Source organism: Octopus bimaculoides, chromosome 3 (genome assembly GCF_046866305.1).
Source record: "Octopus bimaculoides isolate indiv1 chromosome 3, ASM4686630v1, whole genome shotgun sequence".
Taxonomy (NCBI): domain Eukaryota; kingdom Metazoa; phylum Mollusca; class Cephalopoda; order Octopoda; family Octopodidae; genus Octopus; species Octopus bimaculoides.
In genome coordinates, this window is record NC_142930.1 from 153,926,538 (window position 1) to 153,953,875 (window position 27,338).

Consider the following 27,338-nt stretch of genomic DNA (forward strand, 5'->3'; position numbering starts at 1 on the left):
GAGCAACATAAAAATAAATATTAATTGTAAAGAAAGAATTAGATGCTTGCAAATTTTAGGAAAACAATGAAGTCATGATGGTCGCTATCTTTCCCCAAAGATATTACTAACACAAGTAGAATGGCTAAAAGTAGGAATCAAATAATAAAAACTGAAGAAACATTAACATATCTTACACCCTAGCAGTTGAGGGAACCTGTGGAAGAGGTAGGCCCAGGAAGACCTGGGATGAGGTGGTGAGGGATGACCTTCGAACATTGGGCTTCACCGAGGCAATGACTTCTGACCGAGACCTTTGGAAATATGTTGTGCGTGAGAAGACCCGGCAAGCCAAGTGAGACCTAAATCCAAGGCCTCTGCCAGGGGTGTAACCAGCCCACTTATGCGTACCTTCCTTTATTGGACACTAAACTCCGCTTGTGAAGACCTGTTGAGGCAAGTGAAATCAAACTAAATTCAACGACTGGTACCCATGCCAACATCGTTTCCTTCATTGGACACTAAACTCGGCTTGTGAAGACCTGTTGGGGCAAGTGAAAGTGAAATCGTGATGGCACCTGTGCCCAGTGTCGCCTTGCTGGCACTTGTGCCGGTGGCACGTGTAAAGACATTTGAGCGAGATCGTTGCCAGTGCCGCTGGACTGGCTCCTGTGCAGATGGCACGTAAAATACACCATTTTGAGCGTGGCCATTGCCAGTACTGTGTGACTGGCCTTCGTGCCGGTGGTATGTAAAAGCACCCACTACACTCTCAGAGTGGTTGACGTTAGGAAGGGTATCCAGCTGTAGAAACTCTGCCAAATCAGATTGGAGCCTGGTGCAGCCATTTGGTTCACCAGTCCTCAGTCAAATCGTCCAACCCATGCTAGCATGGAAAGCGGACGTTAAACGATGATGATGATGATGATGATGACGATGATATTGTAGCAGCAAGAGTCTCATTGTTTCTGGGCATAGTGTTACAATAGGATATGCAAGTGTAAAGTGAAGTTAAGTGTAATTCAGACAAAGATTAAAATTCAAAAGAATTTTTATTGTTGACATGAGTAGAAGAAATCTGCAGTGAAGCATCACTGCATGTATCATGAGCCTTTATTACCATCTCTGGTATACAGACTTTTCTCAATACTGACTTCAGTTTTCCTCACTATTTCTAGAGCATCTACTAACTTTACACTCTCACCGTCCAGTTCCTACCAATTTAACATTCACACTGACCAGTATCTACCAGCCATTACAAGCCTGTACCAAAATAGCTGTATCCACCCTACAACTGCCAACGTTATTAATTCCTAATCACTTAGCCAGCTCATCGTTTCTTGTAAGGTTACATTTAAAAATTCAGCACAATGAAGTATACTTATAAGTTTAAACCATATGTAACACTGTTGCCAAATGAATCTCCAGCAATTTACAAATTATCAGCTAAACAGTATATGTAACAGAAAGATTAGTTTCACAATTGTTATTCTCATTAATTTTCAATGTAGCTTTCATGTTCTTCCAAGAAAACAATACATTAGTTATTCTACAAGACTATATATATATAGTGGGAGAGAGAGAGAGAGAGAAAGAGAGAGAGAAAGAAGGAGGTAAAGATATTAATATACTAGAATTTTAATTTTTAATATAGGCGCAGGAGTGGCAGTGTGGATGAGTAGCTTGCTTACCAACCACATGGTTCCGGGTTCAGTCCCACTGTGTGGCACCTTGGGCAAGTGTCTTCTACTATAGCCTCTGGCCGACCAAAGCCTTGAGAGTGGATTTGGTAGATGTCGTATATATGTATATATATATGTATGTATGTGTGTGTATATGTTTGTGTGTCTGTGTTTGTCCCCCCAACTTTGCTTGACAACCGATGCTGGTGTGTTTACGTCCCCGTAACTTAGCGGTTCGGCAAAAAGCGACCGATAGAATAAGTACTAGGCTTACAAAGAATAAGTCCTGGGGTCGATTTTCTCGACTAAAGGCGGTGCTCCAGCATGGCCGCAGTCAAATGACTGAAACAAGTAAAAGAGTAAAGAGTATACTACAATGTAAAGAGAGTCTTAATGTTTATATTACACATCCATAACCCACTCATTCTGTAATTGCAGGAGATCCTCTGCATTTACTGCCCAAGTTTATTGCTATTCAATATCACCCTTATTACACACACCTCCAATTGTTTACCTTTTGTAGAGAGAAAAAAATCCTTTGTTACAAACAAATGTGGCAATCTGTTAAGCCTCTTCCTCCCACTTTCAACCAAATACGTTATTACAGACAGTAGTTATGTCCCCAATGTTATAAATTAGTTATTACTTCTGTCCAGGTTGTTAGTTTATCAAGTGAACGTAAAGGGTCGGCTTTCCAACCAAACAGTCATAAATCTTTTTCATTGATAATACAGCACTAAGTTCCTGACTATTCCCTTCCTGAACACTATGCAAGGTTACTTTTCTTTCACTAGCCTAACTATTGCTATTAACAAGTTAGTGTTTTAGTATTAGTAGAACATAGAACTCAGTAGAGTAAAGTACATGTTACTTTGTGATAGTTGCTTATGTCACTTTACATTCTGAGTTCAAATTCTCTCTAGTTTAACTTCATCTTTAATCCTCAAAGGTCAGTAAAATATATGTTAGTCAAGTTGTGAGGTTGATATAATCAACTATATGCTTAAGGTGAGTGTTACGGTATGGCCACAGTACAATGATTGAAACCAGTTTATTCAAATTTATACTTTACAGCTTTCTAGATTACCTTATCTAAATAGTAATACAACACCTCAATGCAATTCTCCAACTATTTTAAAATACACATTTGGTTGGAGAAAAATTTCAACAAAAGCTTGCTTGCTACCAGAAGAGAAAGTAACCCGCTACCAACACAAGATTTTCAAAAAACAACCTGCTTAGAAATGTTATTTCTAGACACAAAGAAAGGTTATGAGGCAGGTAGACACTCTTTAATAAGAGATGGCAGAGTGAAAGAAACTCTGAAGTTCAGTAATTGACCAGAACTATGACTAGCACTCGGTCATTTTCATTGGAATATAAGTGACATAAATATTTTATTTGTTGAGATTAGGTAAAATGCATTATTAATTACAAATTCTGACACAGTGTCTTACTTCATTAGCTTATCTAAACTGACACAGTATTTCAATGCAGTTCTTCTAAGATAGAGAGGAGACTCAGATTCCACATAGACAAGGTGCACAGGTACAAATGCTCTTCTGGATGGGTAACAGCACTTGAGATGGTTGGAGTAAGCATGTTGTTGGCAAAGAAATGGGTAGATTACTTAACTGAGGTGGTGAGATTATGCAGCACAGCAATTAAGCTTAGACATAGACAAAATGACAACAACAGTGATTACTGCATATGCAGGACAACTAGAACAGAGAGATGAGTAAAAGGACTGTTTCCATGAGGTCCTCTAATACAGGGGTTTTCAAACTGTGGTCCGCAGACCACAGAGGGTCCGCGGGCCACAGAGGGTCTGCAAGGACAAGACAGGGGGTTTTCAAACTGTGGTCCGCAAGGACAAGACAGGGGGTCCGTGGACAGCAAATACTTTTTATGGGCAATTTGATTTTATATATGTTTTTTAATCGAAATCTTTTAATTGACAATAAACCTATTTTGTTAAATACTGTTAAATAAATAAATGTAAAAATATATGTTATTTTAAGCAAATATTTATGTATAAATTTCATAAGCGTTTATAAGGGGGTCCCTAAGGTAAAGCCTGAAATATAAAGGGGTCCGCAAGTCAAAAAGTTTGAAAACCCCTGCTCTAATAGATTACTTTGATAACAAATGACAGTAGATTACCTTGATAGGTGACTTTAAGGGTCATGTTGGGTTACAACACAATAGTTATTTTGATATATACTAATGCTATTGTGGAAGGAAAAGTGATTAAAGCTCTTGAAGATCTGTGATGCAAATGGCCAAACCATATGCAACATTACAATAACCCAGCCAATTACCTGATCACCTATCCCTCAGGTGAACACACAGGCCAAATAGATTTCATACTCATCAGACAATGAGACAGATTGTAAATACTAAATTGCTTCCCCAGTAAAGAAAATAAATACTATTCAATATAGGCTAGCGACTGTGAATGCGACTAAGATTTTCATAGACTGAAAGATACAAGATAATCTGGAAAAAAAGGTATGGAAGCTGAAACACAATTTGGTCAGATGTAGATTCAAAAATGCACAAGGTGATACATATCACAGAGGAGAAAAAGATGGAAGACAACTGGTGGTTTATACATGATAACCTGATGCTTGTCATAAACCAGATCTCTGAATGGAACTAGTCTGCAGTTAGATAGGTCACTTGCTTGTGGAATAGCACGGTAAAAAAGAACCAGAAAAGTTAGGTGACAGGCTTTGGAAAGTATAGTAGAAAGAGGGAAATGAAGAACAACAGAACACAGACATCAGGAGTAGCTGTGTGGCGCAGGAGTGGCTATGTGGTAAGTAGCTTGCTTACCAACCACATGGTTCCGGGTTCAGTCCCACTGCTTGGCACCTTGGGCAAGTGTCTTCTACTATAGCCTCGGGCCGATCAAAGCCTTGTGAGTGGATTTGGTAGACAGAAACTGAAAGAAGCCTGTTGTATATATGTATATATATATATATATGTATGTGTGTGTTTGTCCCCCCAACATCGCTTGACAACCGATGGTGGTGTGTTTACGTCCCCGTAACTTAGCGGTTCAGCAAAAGAGACCGATAGAATAAGTACTAGGCTTACAACGAATAAGTCCTGGGGTCGATTTGCTCGACGAAAGGCAGTGCTCCAGCATGGCCACAGTCAAATGACTGAAACAAGTAAAAGAGAAAAGAGAGTATCAAGAATGCATAACAAAAAGTGAGATGGAAAGTAATAGGTTCACTAATATTCAGTGATGTGAGAATCAGAGGCATGAGGTATTCCAGATAGTAAAGTAGTGAGTCAGTATGAATCAGGATATCATTGGTGATAAGTGAACATGGAATGATATCAATGCACCTGTCCTCACTCATGCTGAGATGACGAAGGTATGGAAACGATACTATGACAAGTTGCTGAATGACAATGAACAAATGAGCTGAGTATAAAACTAGGTATAAAAGTAATCAGATGTAGCATGTAAGAGAGAAGCCTAAGCTGGTATGGTCATTTGAAGCATATGGAAGCTAACAGTTGAATACAGAAGTGTCAAGTGATCCAGATGGAAAGAAGCACGTAAAGGTAAAAATATTGACATGATCTCAGAAAGCTGAACCTCATGACAAAGGAATACAACAGTGAGACACTGTTGAAGAAAAGACTGGTTCAACCTATTCAAGAATGGGAAAATAATGATGATAATGATTATGATGATGCATGTGTGTTTGAATGTATTGGTATAGAATGGTACATTAAGTTGCATCTCTTTATTCTAAGTAACTTAGTCATTTGCTAAACAGAAATTAATCAGAGTGGCTATGTGGTAAGTAGCTTGCTTACCAACCACATGGTTCCGGGTTCATTCCCACTGCGTAGCACCTTGGGCAAGTGTCTTTTACTATAGCCTCAGGCTGACCAAAGCCTTGTGAGTGGATTTGATAGATGGAAACTGTAGTGGATTTGGTAGAAGCCCGTCGTATATATGTATAAATATATATATGTGTATATATGTTTGTGTGTCTGTGTTTGTCTCCCCCAACATCGCTTGACAACTGATGGTGGTGTGTTTATGTTCCTGTAACCTAGCAGTTCAGCAAAAGTGACCGATAGAATAAGTACTAGGCCTCCAAAGAATAAGTCCTGGGGTCGAATTGCTTGACTAAAGGCAGTGCTCCAGCATGGTCGCAGTCAAATGACTGAAACAAGTAAAAGAATAAAAAATAAGTACTAGTCAATATGAATGAATAAAATCTGTCAAGGCAGTGTCCCAATATGGTTGTAGTCCAATGATTGAAACCAGTAATAGAATAAGAGAATATAAAATTAGGACATGAAGAACATTCACCCAACTATATGTGCTAAAAGAAACAAAATCTATTAACTCACAATTTTGTAATTATCTACAAGAGAACAAATTTAATCTGATTCATTTCCTTTTCATTAGTCCACACTTAGTTTCTCTCTTTTTTTTTTTTCGCAAAAATCCAAATATAAAATTAGCCCTCAATTAGCTACAATAATTACAATAAAAATAATTGTCTTAGGGCAACAATTTTTCAATGAAAGTCATTAAAATAAATCTATTCTTCCAGCCCTTGACATAAAATAATTAAATTCTAGACATTAAAAAATATTTATTTATACTAAAAAGTCAATTTTGATATGAACAACAATATCTTTCAGTAAGAAGCATGTATTAGATAAAGATAAGTGCAAATCCTTTGATTTCATCATAGCAAAACATTGCACATAGAAAATTAGATTTATGATAATTTCAATACTTGTTGACTATGTGGTTTAAGTGAATTTTGTGCAGTGGTAGTTGAGGTCAATGAAAAATTATAAAGAACAAAATTTTAAATGAAAATTCTATTTATAGAACATACTAAATAAAGACATTTTATTAGCCATCATTCCTCAGTATATTTCATTTTAGAATATAAAATACAAATAGATCAGTTGGAATATAAATAAAATTTGATATAATTATTGTAAAGCAAATTTATTTGAAATGCTTTGTAATATGTCTAGTATGTTGGCAAGGAACTGGTGCATATCATTTCTTTCAAGTTTTATTAGTTGTTCGTTAGAGATGGCTTATCTATTTTTTTTTTTTTACATGTTAGTCTGTCCAAGGATGTGGGGAAGTGCACATAAGTTTTGAAGACCCTCCTAATGATATAGATGTTTAGTTTGAATCTCTACAGAACAATACATGTAACTAGATGTCTGCTTAAAAACAGAGCTCTACTAATTTGAGGTGGTAGGGATAAAGGTTTGGCTACAGTACAGGAACTAAGATGAGGTAATGTAATATAATATGGATGATGAGATAAGAAGTAATGAGTGAGCCTGATGATAGTGGTGGAAGTAGTAGTAGTACACAACTTGCTAGTCCTGTGTTTCAGGAACTTTCAGAATATTAGTAGAAAAGACAGATACAGAAGATACAGAATGACAAATAATTTTTGTTTCAAAGGTGCTCCTAATAGCTACAATAGAAGAACCTAAACAAAAAGATGTGAAGCTAATAAAGTGTATGAGCTTATAAGATGAAACTGAATCTTGGCAAGTTCTTTCGTAAACCACCATTTGTTTGTAAACTAAACTCTGACCTGGTGTTTATAAGAGGCAGGTTGATTTTTCAGGGATTAGTAGGGGTAGGGTAGGGGTAGGGTAGGGGTGGAGGCGCAATGACCCAGTGATTAGGGCAGCGGACTCGCGGTCATAGGATCACGGTTTCGATTCCCAGACCGGGCGTTGTGAGTGTTTATTGAGCGAAAACACCTAAAGCTCCACGAGGCTCCGGCAGGGGATGGTGGCGAACCCTGCTGTTCTCTTTCACCACAACTTTCTCTCACTCTTACTTCCTGTTTCTGTTGTGCCTGTAATTCAAAGGGCCAGCCTTGTCATACTCTGTGTCACGCTGAATATCTCCGAGAACTACGTTAAAGGTACATGTGTCTGTGGAGTGCTCAGCCACTTGCACGTTAATTTCACGAGCAGGCTGTTCCGTTGATCGGATCAACTGGAACCCTCGACGTCGTAAGCGACGGAGTGCCAACCACCACCACCAGGGGTAGGGTGAGCACCTTATAAGAAATGAAACGTAGCACTTTTATGAACAATAAGCATCTGAATGGCTGAAAGCAGTATTTTTGCTCCAAAACATCTCAAGTACTTCAATATATATTATTAGAATTAAAGGATTCAGTTGACTTACTTTATGTCATTATTTCTGGTTTCTAGAAAGAAGTGACCTATGAAACACAGCCTCAGGTTTAAATAGCAGACAGTAACTAGCATTAATAAAGATAACTAGAAGAACAAAGGAAAATCATTAGAATGAAACACAAATTCTATCTGTGCCATCATATAAATCTAATAAGTTATATCTGAGAGAAATAATTTATAAGTGGAATATATTTCATATGATGTCTAATAGCTGAGTGTTAATATTGTAAGAAGTATCTTTCTGAGAAATTCCAGGAAAGATATCTATTATACTCTCAATACAAATGGCACATAATGAAATAAAATCCAGGAGTAATTCAGGTTAAGTCTGCACAGCATTGTAATTGATATATAAATATTTAATTAATATCTAGGACAGTCATGAAGCAGAAAAAAAAACACTTGGAAGTCAATATATCTAATGCTGTGCAGGAAGGAAGGAGAAGTCGATGTTTTGGACAGTGGTACTTTGTTAAGGCAGAGAAGAGAAAGAAAAATGTTGAAACAAATGGTATATAACATGTGGAGTAAAATAAGTTTTTCAGAGATTCTAGGTGATTTTAGTGACAGAAATTGTTAAATATTTCTAATGCCAATAAAGTTGAAAATGTCAACCATGATCGTTGCCAGTGCCGCTGGACTGGCTCCTGTGCAGGTGGCACGTAAAATACACCATTTTGAGCATGGCCATTGCCAGTACCGCCTGACTGGCCCTCGTGCTGGTGGCACGTAAAAGCACCCACTATACTCTCTGAGTGGTTGGCGTTAGGAAGGGCATCCAGCTGGAGAAACTCTGCCAAATCAGATTGGAGCCTGCTGTAGCCATCTGGATCACTAGTCCTCAGTCAAATCGTCCAACCCATGCTAGCATGGAAAGTGGACGTTAAACGATGATGATGATGATTATTACTCAAAGTGCATTATTTCTGGCATTACAACAGCCTAACACATGTTAAAAAAAAAAAAATTGTCTCCAAAATCCATCTACCATATTAAGAAAAATTTTCATTTAAGATTTTTTTTTTTAATCACTAAAATTTTTATTTATGGAGTGAGCTGATAGACTCATTAACATGCCAGACAAAATGCTTTATAGCCTTATACCTATAGAAGAAAGAATTATTATTAGCATTGAATCTTTGAAAACTGAGTTTTTAGATAATGTCTGTATGTATGATAATTCTCTTCCAGGCCTTTTTTTAAAACTATAGTAATAATTTCAGTCTTGATTAGATACTGACTCTCTATAGAGCTCAAGTGCAACCTACATTCTAATACTGCTCACACACGAGTGACTATGCTGCTAATAGACATAAATTAGATTGCATCCTAAATAACGGCTGATTAGCTTCCTCAACTTCCACCCAACTCCCACACCATCCTTATTGTGTGTCTCTTCCACTGCTACTTTAATAGTTTCTGTCCCTCTTAACAAACAAGCTGTACATCACATCAACCAGGTCTTCCTGATGCAAATGCATCTCCTGATAATGTCATCCTTTCTATATCTCATTCTCCCTCAAACTTCACACTAAACATTTTTCCCCTCAATCCTTTCACCCTAGAACTTCAACTCTCTGAACTCCCACCCACCCAACCCACATTTTTATTACTAACATCAACCAACAGAAGTTCAACCTAAATATCAACCACACTGACCTCACCAGTTTGGGAGGCCCAGCAAATGTCATGGCCAGTACTCTCCTTCTCTCAACTAAATATTAAAAAAAAGAATTACTCTTACAAAAACAATGTCAAATCATTTGACTGGCCAATACTAAAATAATCTTGCTTTGAATATCTTTAGAATCAAATATAATTCAAGAAAGCCTAAAACATGTATGTCTTCCACATATCTTCACCACCAATAAACTAGATAATTTGAAAATTGCAATGCAGTGCCAAAATCAATAGAAAAATTTAGAAGAAAGGCATTTTAAACATAAGATAATCACCAGATGTAATTATTATACTGGAAGATTAATAATATAAACTTACAACCAAATCATAATTTATGGCTAAACTATCAAGGGTTTTACTCCATATTTGAATTGATCTTCACAACTGATTATTACAATAATTCTAGTTGTCATATCCAATATCTGTAAATCTCAGTTGTTATAAGAGTGATTATAACAGTAATTTTTATTTTCAATCTTATTTTTATTCAATATCTAAAAGATCAATTAAAATATGGCAGCAGCCTTCATACAAGACAATGTGAGGGAAGAACTTCTCCCCAGCTGCTCAGCATTCTAAAAATAGTAGCCAAATCTCTTCCAAATAACAAATGACAATCTTGATCTTGTAGGACCAGAGACATCATGTCTGAAAAAAGATGGAACTTTTTTTTTTATCAATGATCTGCTGGATTAGAGTTAACCTGGAATTAAACAATTACAGCACCATCTTCTGACACCACAATGGGCATCTGGTCATGAGTATATTAAAACTTATTTGTGTTTCTTTTATTAAAACACTACAAAAGACCAACTTATTCAAAATTTAAATTACTATTGATCTAAACCTATTCAAATAGTTATCAACATCTATTCAATCAATTTGGATCTTATTTCAAGCACAATGACCCTTCTCCTCAAACGCTACACAAAACATAATAAAATATTGACAAAATATTTTTTTTATCTTGTACAAATATACATTTGAATAATGCAATAGAAGCAACTCTAGATTAAAATCATTATCTATATGGCCTACTTAACATCAGAGGTCACAGTGCTGCAGTGGTCAACTCGTACATTTACAAAGGGAATTTTCCCAAGATGGTTACTGCAGCCACTTTTCGGTGACACACATATGTTAAAAATGTCATAAAAACAATATATGTCTTTTATTATTTCTCTAATACTAGTTTCAGTTAATAGACTGTGGCTATGCTGAGGCACCAGCTTGAAGAATTTTTAGTTGAATGAATTGACCACATTACTTTTTTTTTAAGCCTGGTACTTATTCTATCATTCTCTTTTGCAGAACGGCTAAGTTATAGGGACATATAAACGTGCCAACACTGGTTGTCAAGCAGTGGAGGGGGAACACACACACACACACATATATATATATTGTATTGTTGGCACTCCATCGCTTACGACGTCGAGGGTTCCAGTTGATCCGATCAACGGAACAGCCTGCTTGTGAAATTAATGTGCAAGTGGCTGACCACTCCACAGACACGTGTACCATTAACATAGTTCTCGGGGATATTCAGTGTGACACAGTGTGACAAGGCTCACCCTTTGAATTACAGGCACAACAGAAACAGGAAGTAAGAGTGAGAGAAAGTTGTGGTGGAAGAGTATAGCAGGGTTCGCCACCATCCCCTGCCGGAGCCTCGTGGAGCTTTAGGTGTTTTTACTCAATAAACACTCACAGCGCCCAGTCTGGGAATCGAAACCGTGATCCTATGACCGCGAGTCCGCTGCCCTAACCACTGGGCCATTGCGCCTCCACATATATATATATATATATATATATATATATATATATATATATATATATATATATATATATATATATATATATATATACATTCGGCTCCTTTCAGTTTCTGTGTACCAAATCCACTCACAAGACTTTGGTCAACTCAAGACTATGGTAGACGACATTTGCCCAAGGTGCCACACAGTTGGACTGAACTGGGAACCATGTGGTTGGGAAGCAAGCTTCTTACCACACAGCCACACATGTGCCTATGATGATGATGATGATGATGATGATATACACAAACACACATATTTGACACAGATATGTAGAAGCTTTAAGATTAGGGTGTATAACTACTGATCTATGATCAAGAACTTCATCTTTAATATTCCTACATATTTTGCACTGTAACAGAAATAATCCTGCTTTAGCAAGTTTACAAGAGGAACAAAGCTCTCCTGTTTTACAATAGAATTGCAAGTATTTATGCAAATGTCATGATTTGTAAATACCATTCTATACATTCATGTATGGAAATTACCCAAGTATCTCTACATCAACATGCAAACATTAACAGTAAAGAAAAAAAAAAGATAAAATATAATAAATACAAAATAAGACTGTGCTGAATATCAATTTTTATAATTCATGAATGCTGGATCAAGATTCATGCAATTTAAGCTTTATATTTTCATGCTCAGTCTGAAATAATCTGCAAGCTCCAAAGATAAAAACCAAGTCTTCATACTGAAGTAGCTATGTTGTGAATATGAACCTTCTACAACATGGTGAATAGTGATATGCGAGAAAAAGATCTTCCACAATGATTATTCTTGAGGAGTAAAATGAAGAAATGGTAATATGAATCTAATATATCTATCTCCATAATGTTATATACAATTATTATGAATCATAAGCTGAGTACATTTTCTTATCTAGTGCAACTTACTCCCCTTCGGATAAACAGTTGAAGTGTTTTATAGACTAGTGATATAAACGCCTTACTGATCAAGTAAGTTCATTTTAATTTAGTCAATGTTCTTAATGGTCTTAATGGTTAAAGCCATCAGAATTGCTTGGTCAAGACTGAGCCATGATTCAGCTATGACCAGGGTGTCTTTCTTTTTCAATATATCTAGAACTATATTATCTTATTTCCTTTCTTTTTAAGACAGTGTGATTGGAGGGAGATTTGGCTGCTATTTCTAAAAGATCATGCAATCATGCAAAAGCTCCCTTTTAGAACAATGTGCACACTGTTGGGACTCAAACCTTAAACTTATATCACTTGCTGGGCAATGACTACCTTCAATATTATATAGGTGAAAAAAAGAAACAGATATCCTCGAATTTTGTTGAGTAATGTTTGGGGTCAATAACTCTGAACTTGATAAGAGAGTTATTTGACACAATGACTGTATGAACTTATGGTCTCTGTAAAACTGACTGCTGATATGAAGTCAGTTTGTTGATTGTAATGATATAAAGAGACATCTGGGAGATAGACCTTGTTGAAATAATTCTTCAGCACTGATAATTCTTTATGAGAAACACATGAATGACTACGTGCATGTGTGTGTGTGTGTGTGAGAGAGAGAGAGTTGCTATTATAGATGTATATATATATATATAGATAGATAGATAGATAGATATACACACACATATATATATGGAGAGAGAGAGAGAGAGAGAGAGAGAGAGAGAGAGACAGACAGACAGATACACACACACAAACACACATACATAGATGTGCTTGTGTGTGTATGTGTGTGTGTTTGTGTTTCTGATTAGTGTGATAATCAGAGTGGTTAGATAAGGAAATCTGTGTTAGAATTTTAGTTCTTTAGTGAAGTTAGAATTTAGCTGGTTGGTCTGGTCACCATATGTTTATTCATCTGTTTATCATTTTTAATAGTTTAGTTTGAGGAGGTAAGACAGATAAGTTAATTCCTTCCACCAGTCAGAGAGGCCTTTTAAAGACTTCTGTGACTTGTGGAAGAAATAATAGCAGTTATCCTCATACCAAAGACTTGACTCAAATGCTTACAACAAGGTGAACTCTGCTAAAGGTACCCAAAGAGCCAGGTGGTGGTTTAAACCAAACAAGAGATTAAATCTACTCCCCAAATAACAGAATGATTCTGATACACTTCTACAGTTTCTATCAATTAAATTTCACTCAAAGCTTTGACTGATCATAAGTTGGGTCCAAAATACTCGCTGAATGTTCTGCAAAGTAAAATTGAATCCAAAAGCATATAGTAATATAGCAAACGTCTTTAACCACACAACTATACCTATGCCCATTACCAACAACAATAGATCTAAATTAATCCTTTTCTAGAAATCTATCTTTTTGAACACAGAAGTAATTCAAAAGGTATTTTTCAGTTAGTTTCCTAGAAATCTGTCCAATTTTTATTTGATACCAAAGAACAACAGAACAGATATTTAATAACTTACACCACTAGTCTATGTTTAACCTAGCATTTAGGGTATTACATTCACAATTGTGATCTCAATTCCTGGATAAGGCAGTGTGTTGTGTTCTTGAGCAAAACACTTCATCTTCCATTGCTCTGCAAGCACTTTGACATCTGATGTGGTAATGTCAATTTGATGGAGGGAGTGAGCTAATATAGAACACAAACATTTGATCACTATAAATAAATCATCTGCCCAAGTTGCTCAGCAAGAAATTGCAGAGCCCTCATCTATTGTCTATGACGGGAAAGTCCACAAGTCTATGGAAGAGTCTATTAAAATACTTTAAGCAGGTTCTGCCCTCTTCCAGATTTCAAAGACAAATTAAAGCTTTACTATTTGCACAGTTTTCAAAATTTGAAATACTTTTTCTTTACTTTTATGAATAACTATCTAGGATTTTCATAGCATACTCAGACTGGGTGGCAAAATAGTATCTGCACCACAACAACACTATTTTCACTGATACTATTGAGAAAGCCTCACCCTGGTCGTTCAACCTACCAGAAATAATACTCAAATTTCCTTCAAATCTGTGCCCAGCGTCGCCTTTCTGGCACTTGTGCCCCTGGCATGTGTAAGGACTTTCGAGCGAGATCATTGCCAGTGCCCCTGGACTGGCTCTTGTGCGGGTGGCACGTAAAATACACCATTTTGAGCGTGGCCGTTGCCAGTACCTCCTGACTGGCCTTCGTGCTGGTGGCACGTAAAAGCACCCACTACACTCTCGAAGTGGTTGGCATTAGGAAGTGTATCCAGCTGTAGAAACACTGCCAAATCAGATTGGAGCCTGGTGTAGCCATCTGGTTCATCAGTCCTCAGTCAAATCATCCAACCCATGCTAGCATGGAAAGCGGACGTTAAACGACGATGATGATGAATCCCCAGCACCTCAAACAAGGAAGGCATGATGCATACTGTAGTTGTAAATACAGCAAACAATGATATGAGCTGGTCTTAGCCGGAATGCTTTTGTATATAGATTGTCCAACTCATACAAGCAAAGAAGGAAAATAGACATAAAATGAAAACAAACAAATATTTACTCATATAGACTAAACAACAAACTATCTGTACCAATTTACCTATCTTCTGTATGATTTTGATGTCTGACATTGGCATAAGGCCATAAATTTGGTGGAGGAGGATACAGTAGATTAAACTGACCCTAGTAATTGACTAATATTCGAACTCGGATGTATAAAAAGCAAAGTTTACTGCAATGTGGTTCGAAGTCAAAACATAAAGAGTTGTAACTAAATACTGCAAGACATTTTGTCTGATGTTCTAATGTTTCTGCAAATCTACCACCCTTGCCTTAATCATAACATTAAGTAATAACTTAATCACTTTATTGCCCTATAACAAGATATAGTTCACTGGTGGTGTGAATAGTAGTAGTAGTAGTAGTAGTAGTAGTAGTAGTAGTAGTAGTAGTAGTAGTAAGAGAGAGAGACTGTTAGAGTAAAAGGATGATAGAAAAGTATATAATAGGTGCATGAGTGACTGTGTGGTAAGTAGCTTGCTTACCAACAACATGGTTCCGGGTTCAGTCCCACTGCGTGGCACCTTGAGCAAGTGTCTTCTACTATAGCTTCGGGCCGACCAAAGCCTTGTCAGTGGATTTGGTAGACGGAAACTGAAAGAAGCCCGTCGTATATATGTATATATATATATATATATATATGTATATATATATATATATATATATATATATGTATATATATATATATATATATATATATATATATATATATATGGGTGTGTGCATGTGTTTGTGTGTCTGTGTTTGTTCCCCCACCATTGCTTGACAACCGATGCTGGTGTGTTTACGTCCCCGTAACTTAGCGGTTCGGCAAAAAGAGACCGATAGAATAAGTACTAGGCTTACAAAGAATAAGCCCTGGGGTCGATTTTCTCGACTAAAGGCGGTGCTCCAGCATGGCCGCAGTCAAATGACTGAAACAAGTAAAAGAGTAATAGAGAGATATTTGATAGAAGGAAGTAAAAAAATAGTGGAGCAGTATATAAAGAAGAGAGACATTGTTAGTGAGAAAGAGAGCAGGGGGTACAGACAGATATTGTTGGAGGAGGGCGGGGTTAAAGGATGGTGGGAGCTATATGAAATGATATAGAAATAAGTCAAACAGCATTGAGGTAGACATGATTTATGAAATTTAAGATGAAAGATGAATTAGGTTAGAATGTGAGGATGACAGTTGCTTCAGGGGATAAACTATATAACTATTTGTGAAGAAAAACTAAAGGAAAAAGCAAAAATTTAATATAATCAACCACATCAGTTAACTTGGTATTTATATTAGAATAAATTGAACCAGTACCTGGATTAAAAGAATAAAAGAATGGTGGTGAATATTTTATGATGATATTATAAAGATACAGACACTAAATGAAAAAGTTTCAGTACATGATGCTAAAATAGTGATGAAGTGCATGGAATGGTTATGTAAAACTTGGAATCAAAGAATTTAAATTCTGAATACAGAATATAACTAAATGTTTTATAGGTTCAGTTACTTCCCCCCAAGTGAATATATATAACACACGTAGCTTTTGAAGTACTCTGGTACAGAGGAAAGGGATATGCAAAATAGTTCACCTACAACAATATACATAATTTTGATGACTTAGCGGAAAATGTCAGTCAGTCTCTTAATTCCTTTCATTCATGATTCATTGATTCAATAATGACAGACAGCAGGTCATTTACAGGCAAAAATTACAATAAAGAAGAAAATAAATAAGATAAAAGTAAAAACATTGATTTCCTTTTATAGTTATTTTAGAATTGGTAGCAGCAACATTAGAACATTAGAAAGGTTCATTTTATGAAGAATAGAAACTCATAACTATTAATCGAAAGCAATGGAATAACAGAAGTGAATTGAAATTGCTCGACCATTTCTGGTAATAAAATGAAGACACCATTTGTAAAAAGAATAACAAAGACTGGGTGTTGATTTAGCATACCAGTGTGTCAATAATAGGTTGAAAGTAGTTAAAGAAAATCAATGACTGCTTAGGAGAAGACAAAACAAATGACCATTAACACAGCAACCATTTTGTTATCTTTAATTTCTAAAGAGGAAAGACATTGCCATAACTTATAAAAAACACTGAGATTACACTAAAAATGTTTGGAGTTGGTGATGTTGATATAGATAATATGCAGCAGAAACAATCTGGGTCATGAAAGACGCAGAGTACACATACATGTGAAGAGAAGAACCAGTTGCTGAGCTATTCAGAACAAACAACATTTTACATACTGTGAATTTAAGGAACAGTATCCAAAAGATAGCTTGTGCAATGAAATATCAGAAAAATGTTTATAACACAAGCAAGTTAAAATTTAATAAGCTTGGAAGCCACAGTCAAGTGATTGTTTGACCAACCAGAAAGAAAAGCCAAACCCATGTTGAATAATGTAGTCAGATGCACAATGCTTATTAACAAAAGACTGAATGGTCATTATTGAACTACCTTTAATCACGAAGGTGACTTTGATCAGAGCTGACCAGAGTCTAAAACATAACAAAAAGAAGAGTTGATATTTCCTGATTAACGATAATCAATTTCATAGAAAGTAAAAGTTATTCAATTAAAAATTATTCTTCAGTTTAAAAAATATAATGTTGCCAGTGCCGCTGGACTGGCTCCTGTGCAGGTAGCACGTAAAAAAACACCTTTTTGAGCGTGGCCGTTGCCAGTACCATGTGACTGGCCCTTGTGCCAGTGGCATGTAAAAGCACCCACTACACTCTCGGAGTGGTTGGCATTAGGAAGGGCATCCAGCTGTAGAAACTCTACCAGATCAGATTGGAGCCTGATGCAGCCTTCTGGCTTGCCAGTCCTTAGTCAAATTGTCTAACCCATGCTAGCATGGAAAGCGGACGTTAAATGATGATGATGACTGAGAAGATAACGAATATAATAAACTGGATGAGACCAATCTTTGCAGGGATGATGATAGTTTTTGCATATATGAAACAGGAAGGGAATTAAGAAGGGAAACATTTTGAATGCACAAAACAAAAGATTGTCATGGTTTGAATAACAAAATCAATATTTAGAATATCACAACTGTTAATACATCAAAATTATTACTAAAATAGCAGTATTGGTACCTTAATAGGCTTCTTCAAGCAAGAGCATACAATTGAAAATTCCAAATGAATCTTCTTAGTGCTTCTTGCACTTTAAGGACAGATGAAGTTATAAACCCCAACAGCCACAGTATTCCTGAAAGGGAAAAACATAATGATGGAGGAATGCCACAGAAAGCCTATAATTAATGGGATTTGTGGTATCTGCCATCTGATACTTGTTAACAGAAGTGTTTGATTACAAATTAGAATCCACAGCACAATATCATTTTTGAATGTGAATGACTTCACATCCATTACAGAATCTCCTTAGTAAAGGTATAAACATCACATAATACTATATCTAACAGCTCTTTTAAAAGAGACCATTTTCATAATGTCCTGCATTTTTCCAAACAAGCTAAAGATATTCAACCCCACAGAATGAACCCAGTTAAGTTTTAAGATCTTGCTTTGTCTTCACTCAACCTTGCCAACTGTGATCCAGAACAAACTATAGCAGCCAGATGTAAACTTGTTTGTAGATCTTGTAGAGTTTTTTTTGTCTTGTTTTGTTTTTTTTACAATTACTACATTGAGAGATAAACTTTCTGACCTTGCTAATTACCACCCTAAAGAGATGGAATTAATCATTTATAACAATCTTCACCTTGACTAAATTTGAAGGAGAGTCCAAATATGGTTTCAGAAAGAAAATCATAACCACTGTTGATGTTCTTGTGTCAGAGAAATAGTACAAAGCTTTGTAAAACTGTCAGAATCATACTCATTTAACAGACTCTTAATCATCAATCATCGTTCATCGTTTAACGTCCGCTTTCCATGCTAGCATGGGTTGGACGATTTGACTGAGGACTGGTGAACCAGATGACTACACCAGGCTCCAATCTGATCTGGCAGAGTTTCCACAGCTGGATGCCCTTCCTAAAGCCAACCACTCCGAGAGTGTAGTGAGTGCTTTTTATGTAGCACCAGCACGAGGGCCAGTCTGGCCACGCTCAAATGGTGTTTTTTACGTGCCACCTGCACAGGAGCCAGTCCAGCGGTACTGGCCATTTCCCATGCATCCCTACAATCGATTAATTTCTAATTTTTGAAACTTCCAATTAACCAAACTGATTCAATACCAAACTACTATCCTAATTACTGATAATATCATTTTGTTTACACAAAAATTCATTTAAAAGTCTGATGTATTAGCTATCAATTTATGCGTTTAAGACTAACCAAGTGATTAAAGGCTATCAACTTCAGTTCACTTCAATCTTTATGTTACTTCCCATAGCACACATCATTCCTACACAGTTAAAGGAGCCTCAGCGAGGTCATTCGGCTTGTGAGAAATAGCAGCTAAATTTCCCTTAAATAACACTATACTCTTTTAAAAAAGGAAGGACGTGCTGGAAAATATTTAGATATACTGATATATATCTGAAAATAAGACGGAATGGTCAAGACTGGAACGCCTTTCATTACAGTTCTGTTTGATCTAGGCTGATCTGGGACTAAACAAGTCTGGAATTTTGCTTAATAATACAAAAACATCTCACTTACACCGTACATCACACTCAGTGCACAGCACACATTACAGATAAAAGTGAAAACATAACAAGCAGTAAATCAATGATATCCACACATACAATCAGCATAACAAAAAAAGGAGAGGCTACTAATTAACACACAAACAGGATATAACAATCAATGGCACTAAAGTAAACACGACACCAGATTACAAAATACTCGTAAACCAAACAAGGGAGGCTTGCTTGTGGTCGCTCCAAATCTCCCTCAAACTACCATATACCGTTACAAAAACAAAATTTTGAGAATACATTCGATTAATTAGACAAGGTACACAGTGTTCATAGAAAAAGATGGGATGGTCATGGCTGGAGTGTCTTTGTTCATAGACTTGTTGAATCAATGCTCACAGGTGGCTAAACGATAATAAATAGTGCAGCAGAATCAAGCCAACACAATCTCATACCTGATAATCTGTCAAGATTCTAGTGTACTATTTACGGCTGTTTAGTTTTTACATACAGGTGCATATCGATAAATGGATCGATCCAAAACAACTGCTTATTTACTGCACTATTTCATTTTCTGAGGGTGACTTTCATTGACATTTATCTTTAAACAACCTCAATAAACGGGTCTTTCACATCCCACTGCCCCTATCCCGCTATGCGCTCCCTTATCGATACACTCTTCTACCCTCGTTAAATTCCGAGTACGCACGTCTCGACTTTAGATTCAGTTTAGCTTTTATGTGGTAAATTTTCTTGTTGATGGGTTTTGTGTATGTTCCACAAGGATCGGATACTTACTGAAGCGTGGTCTCTATATTTTCTATATCTCTGCCGTGTGAACTCAACATATTTCTTAAATATTAAAAGTGTTTTTTGCACTGATCACTAAAATATTCTGCGAGAAACAGTCTGTTTTGTATGGCTGACTATTTTCGTTTGTTGACTAAAAAGGTTGGGGAATTTCTCGTTGATCGGAAATCGATAAAAAAAAAATATTTTAAAAGGCGAGAGAGATGGTGAACGAACTATTAAATATAATTATTGAAGAAAGCAAAAACAACAACACATTAAACAAAATGGGAGAGACAGAGAGAGATTATGCGAAGCTTAAAATAAAGAGGAAAATCCGATAAACAACCAAGAAATAGGGAAATTCCATAGAACATTCCGATGTAAGACAAGAGTGGAGTGGGTGAAGTATTGCTGCATTGGGCGAAAACTGACTGACTATATTTGGGAAAACTGCATTCCTTGTTGCTCCTAGAATGACCGGCAAGGAAGGTATTAGAGGTGTAGTAATTTCACGTCTATAAGCGTTATCGGGAGATCAGGTGAGCTTGCAAAATGAGAGAAGGAGAGAGAGAGAGAGAAAGAGTGAGTGTGTGTGTGGTGGGTGTGTGGGGAGAGTGCGTGCGTTGTTTGTGTAGCAGAACGAAAAATATGGACTATGTAGAGATAAAGTGGAACAAATACACAAATAAATAAATAAATAGATAAATAAAAATAAAATAAAATAAAATAAATGAGTGAGTGAGTTGATTGAATAACAAGTGATGGAGAAGAAAATATAAAACTAGCACAAGATATCAGATTTAGTCTACCTTCCTCCTATAACTGCTTGCTTGCTAAATGTTCCAATCTCACTCTCTCTCTCCCCCCCTGCCTCTCTCACTCCTTCTCTGTCTACCAATGTTAAATATATGTGAATTAAAAAAAAAAAATCAGATATGTACACAGAGGAGCATGCACGAGGTCGATGTGTGGAGCGTGTGTGTAAGCAAAAATTCGTGTGTGTATGATTATGTGCGTAAGTCACAGTGTGTGTGTGTATACAGTGATATTCTCCCCAACTGAAATAGGAGACACATGGCATAGTTCCAACAGAATAAATGCAGTAAAGAGGCCATGTGTTTTATGCAGTCAATAAATAAACATTAAATTGGAGACATGCACCATATAGCAGGTCATTTTCTCATTCTTGTTCATTATTGAATTTAGATTTATTTTTAAGAAATAATAGAAACTCTTATGTATTTGTGTGTGCATATTTCATATATACATATATTATACACACACAAATAGTAGCTTTCTTACCAACCACATAGTTCCGGGTTCAGTCCCACTGCGTGGGACCTTGGGCAAGTGTCTTCTACTATAGCCTCGGGCCGACCAAAGCCTTGTGAGTGGATTTGGTAGACGGAAACTGAAAGAAGCCCGTCGTATATATATATATATATATATATATATATATATATATATGTATGTATGTGTGTGTTTGTGTGTCTGTGTTTGTCCCCCCCCCCCAACATCGCATGACAACCGATGCTGGTGTGTTTACGTCCCCGTCACTTAGCGGTTCGGCAAAAGAGACCGATAGAATAAGTACTAGGCTTCCAAAGAATAAGTCCTGGGGTCGATTTGCTCGACTAAAGGCGGCGCTCCAGCATGGCCGCAGTCCTAATGACTGAAACAAGTAAAAGAGTAAAATACATACATATATATATATGTATATATATATATATATATATATATATATATGCACATAACAGATCTTTTGCTAAGGAATGACTCTCGTATACATATCTCTTATCTTACATATTTCAGTCACTGAGTAGCTGCCAATGTTGAGGGCACTGCCTTGAAGGGTTTTAATGGAACAAATCGAAGGGTTTTTTTTTTTTCTTGTTGCACTTTTGCTGAACCACTAGTTTACGGGGATGTAACCAAACCAAGACCGGTTGTCAAGCGGTGGTGGAGAAAACAAAGACACACACTACCTATCTATATATTTGACGGGATTTCTTTCACTTTCCATCTACCAAATCTGTAATTGGGAACATCAAAAACATTGGATATTTCCGCAATACTTTTTTTTTTTTTATCCATGTTTATGCTGTTTAACCCCAGGTCAATCCAGATCGACCAGACCAATTAAACATTCAGACTATGATCATCATCTCTTTACATGAACATCGCTGAATTGAATGCGATTTAAAGATTGAAGATTTGAAGACTGCTATTTTTTGCAAGTCAAGCGAATACGTAGAGGTTCTTTGTTAGCTCATATTATGTACACTTCATCCCGAATAACTTCCAAAGACATTAATCTCTTCCCATTAAGTGATGCAGATATGACAGTGTGGTCCTCGGTTCGATTCCACTGCATGGCAATTGGGTTAACCAATGCCTTGAGAGCAGAATTTAGTTGATAATTGCCTGGTAGAATTCTGGTTTTTAACCCCATATAACCACTAGCGTAGCTAGCAGGATGTGGTAGGGGCTGTCTGCCATGGGCAGCACTTTTGAGTCTGCTGTAAGTAGTATGTGTTTTTTGTGAGATCCGGGGGCGGCAAACGGAAGGGCCGTCCTGGGCAGCACACACTCTAGCTACGATATTGCATATAACCCATTGTAACTTGTTTATTTTTTGGATTTTTCAGATAATTTTGCGAATTTGTATTCTACATACGAGAATTCATACAATTATGCTTAAATTTTTTGTTGTAATTTTTGCCCTCAATCCGATATATTCTAAAATTTCCACTTTTTCGAATTTTTCTTTTGAAATCAAATTTTTAAATAGGGACAGTCGAAATTTTTTGCTTAAATCCCATCAGTGGACCACGCTTGGGTGCATCATCATTCCATTTGATGTGTTTATGGGGAGAAAAATATTGAAAAACATTAATACATGTCAGAATGACAAAGAAACGAAGATGGTATCAGGTGGTCGAGGGATGTGCTAAAAATAACAGCTAAATCGCCCTTAAATTACACAATTTCTATTATATAATCGTATGAATTCCCGTGTGTAGAACACAAATTTGCAAAACATTTTTGAAAATTCCAAAAAATAAAAAAAAATTATGAGGGGGTTATATGAACTAGAATTCCGCCGATTATTGTATAGAAAACCGACGTGTATGTATGTGCTCCGATTCTCTGCACTTTGCGTTCAAATCGGCCGACGTCAACATTGCTTTCCACCTCTAAGGGATTGATAGATAGAGTACTAGTTGAGAACTAGGGGTAAAAGCGCACTTCCTAAAATGTTTTGTGGTCAATGAAAACGCTTTGACTATCCTGGGTTGGACATGAGTTCGCACCTACTAAGAATTTCTTTCCTGCACTAATGTATTTTGGATGTTTCGCTGGGTCAAGGACGGGAGAGTGTCTGCATCCATTTGCGACTACAGAGGTACCTAAAACCGTTAGTGAAAGCTAGCGACGACCATGTATAAAGTATATATATATATACATATATATATATATTCATATGTGTATGTTTATTAACACCGGTATAACCGGTATAGAATACCGGTGTTGTTTATGTCAGGTATGTTTATGTTCCGCAGTGGAGCAGTTTGACAAGAGGAGAATGTTCCGGGCGTGGCTACAGCTCAGTGACAGAAACCAATACAAAAAGGCTACCAGTGTACACAACTAACTCATTTCTTGACACAGCATCTCATCTCATCACGTATCCGCTGATATCTCTGCAACAGTCACTTACTCAACTTCGGCACGCAACTTTTACTTCCGAAGTTAACGATAAAAATCCATATAAATTGGTCCACACCCAAATCTTCAGTTGACGCAAATCTCCCACGCTTATCATTTATTTCACACGGTTACGAGACTAACTTTGCTTCTCACCATCAGCACTTTAATATTCGCTTTTCCATGCTGGCATGAGTTGGCTAGCTTTGCCGCATCGTCACTAATTTTCATATTTTATACTGCGAGAATGCATTTATTGGGAATATGACAAACATTTATTAAAACTATTTTCCAGCCATTGAACGTTAGTGCCTATGCACTTGCTATATATATATATATAATTGTCACATATTATATTACAGATAAATTCCTCTATTTACATAATATCGAGGTCTCATTCATTCTTTTGTTGTCATACCAGGTACTACTAAAGCAGCGCGGACCCGTCCGCGCTAGCTAGTCGTGAGTGGTCGATCCTAACCCTAACCCTAAACACGTATTCATTTGCACACGCGGGTTAGGGTTAGGGTTAGGGACAGGGTTAGGGTTAGGGTTAGGGTTAGGGTTAGGATCGACCACTCAAGACTAGCTAGCGCGGACGCGCGACTGCGCGTTCGGGTCCGCGCTGCTTTAGTAGTACCGTCATACCATTACTATTTATGTGCGTGTGTTGTATATGCAGAGCCGGAGCAATGTTAAATGATACCCCACAAACACAACCTGACCCTTCCCTTATCTGACAAGACATTTTGTAATGAATGCTAAATTTGAAATAATATACTAAGAATGTTGTTTCCTTCTAGGTCACACCTCACAACTATAAATATAATTTGCTTTCAGATTTTAACTATCCAACACTAAAAAGCAGCAAGCAATATTAGCAAACTATTTACTTAAAACCAGAGGTAATAGGAAAATGTATATTTTCAACACAAAACTGTTATAAGGGAAAATACAAATGCAAAACATTGAAAACGATTTTTCCTATAGAAATCGATGTTGATGGTCAATTTTTGAAGAAGGAAAAAGAAATTCTAATAAAATACACACACACACACACACACACACATATATAATAGATAGATAGATAGAAAATCAAAAATCTTTTATTTAATTGGTTTCTAACCATAAAGATACAAAGCATTTCAACATTCAAAATAGTTATTGGTTACATATAACTTATACTTTAGAAAGTTTTCTCCCACTTTGATCAAATTCTTAAAACTAATCAACAAATCTGCTTTTATCTTATTGCATAAACTGCTGTTGTGATTTTTAATATTTCAACTGAAAGGCCTAATCTAACTCATATTTGTACCACGTTCCTTATAACTAATTTTCATTGCCCTTTTATTTAGTAACACATTATGTTTATAGATTGTTAAAATATCTACGTCTTCATTTGTTCATGCAGAATCATTTATTTAGAGAGAAATTCTGGAACGTACTTGTTACTTCTAGTCATAATAGAAGTGAAATACACGTTAAAATAGACAAATAGGTTCGAAGTGCTAACCAAAACAGTAAACAATCAAAACGACATAAAAAAAAAAAAAACAGTGATTAATGTGTGCATATTTCAAATTTTTGATGTGTTTTACGATGATTAGAGTTACTCATCACTGTTTTCCCCTAAGCACTGTTAAGTGCGAATAACAATACTTAATAGCGACATCAGTAAAAACCATCACATACCTCTACTGGTAGAGACTGGCACACTATAGTCACTGAGTCATGGCAGAGCGAGTCATTGAGGTTGTTCCGTCTGTTGGTAGTGACTGATGCACAATTGTCACTGACTCACTGCATAGAGAGTCAAGGAGGATTGTTCCATGTGACATTTGCCTGATTCCAATTTTGACGTACATTCCTTAATTCAAAATATATTAATCACTTCAATACATGATGGTATTTAATAGTAATACGTCAGTAAAAGAAATTATTATTTGCTAGAATCATTAGAGCGAAAGAAGAAATGCTTTACGATATTCCTTCTGGCTCTATAGATTCTGAGTTTGGATCCCACCCTTTCGAGGTCGATAAAACAAAGTACCAGTCAAGTACTGAGATCGATGTCATTGACTATCCCCAGCCCTCAAATTCGCTGGCCTTGTGCCTAAATCGGAAACAATCATTATTATCGTTGTAGAGGGTTTCCAATTCTTGTCAGCCTCATCTTTTGCAAAGCCTTGGCTTCATCTATACGCTTTACTGCCACCAAAACAATTATGCTTCCTTAAGTACATAGTTATTTTGTTTAATAAGTTAATCCAGTCCTACTCTACCACATTCAGCATCAATTACATCAATTAGAATATTTTCCTCACGTTTCTTTTCTTAATTTCTTTCCTTAACCATTAAAGGATAACTTAAGAGAGGTTTAGCTGCTATGCTACCATGTCAAATAGCTCAAGAGATTCCCTTGTCAGTCAGAACACCGGAAGGGAAGAAGAGACTGCTTTCCTGCTCCCAATGTGTTAGACCATTGTACGTCAGAATGCATAGTGTGGTACTCAGTTGCATAGAAGCATGATGCACTGCAACGCTGGATCTGTGACCACACCTACTTATACAATAAAAACTTTATCAGATATGATCTGAGGCAACATGGCTAGGTACCAGGGGTTATCCATTACTTTTAATAAACTATCTGAATAGTTCATAATCTTAAATTCAACTGTTAATTGTTCTTTTGCATGAAATATCTGAAGTTCTGGTTCCTAAACAGTTAGCCAAGATTTTTCTGTACTATTGTCTATATATATATATTAATTGCCATAATTAGTCAATATTGATTATCTACTCCCTATTTGCATACCAAATAAGTACTATTCGTATATTGTTACAGGCTATGGGAGACTCCCAAATACTTTTAAATTTCATGCTCCCTTTTAGATTTTTTGGCCCAAGTCCATTTTAACAAGTCCTAAAATCTTTCTTCAGTTCTTGCAATAAGAATGTACTCACCAATCTGTTATTATATGCTTTATTTCAGGGTTCTTAACTTTTAACTAAATGGCAAAATTGATGAGAGGTCCTACAAAGAAAGCTGGTATCTGATCAGCAAAGTTGAGGCTTAATTACTAGGTATATCCTACTACACACCTACCAATATACAGATAATAAGAATATAACAAAATATAGCAACCAGAGGCCAACAGTAGAAAAAGTATTATAATGTAACTGTTAAGTGGGGGAGGGGATGTTTCCCTGAAAGTCTCAAATGGCTTTTAAATGCCAAATTCCTAAATTCATTTTCATGGTGTGAAGCTGATGAGATAAAACTGAACCCCGGGTAACAGTCCCTGATGAATGGATATCTTCAACCTACTAGAAATAGCAACCAAGTCTTAAAATAA

The 27,338-nt window shown here is 36.4% G+C and overlaps 1 protein-coding gene across 2 annotated transcripts in view; it reads right to left on the bottom strand.

Annotated features, from left to right (window-relative positions):
• LOC106881039 (methionine-R-sulfoxide reductase B3, mitochondrial) overlaps positions 1-27,338 on the bottom strand; it is a 117,450-nt gene that overhangs the window by 64,432 nt on the left and 25,680 nt on the right. Inside the window, exon 1 of one of the 2 annotated variants that reach the window (XM_014931240.3) lies at positions 21,081-21,164. The exons of the other annotated variant lie outside the window; for it this stretch is intronic. The gene's annotated coding sequence lies outside the window, so the exon portion shown is untranslated. Of the gene's footprint in view, positions 1-21,080; positions 21,165-27,338 lie in introns of those variants that run through there. 2 annotated transcript variants of the gene reach the window in all.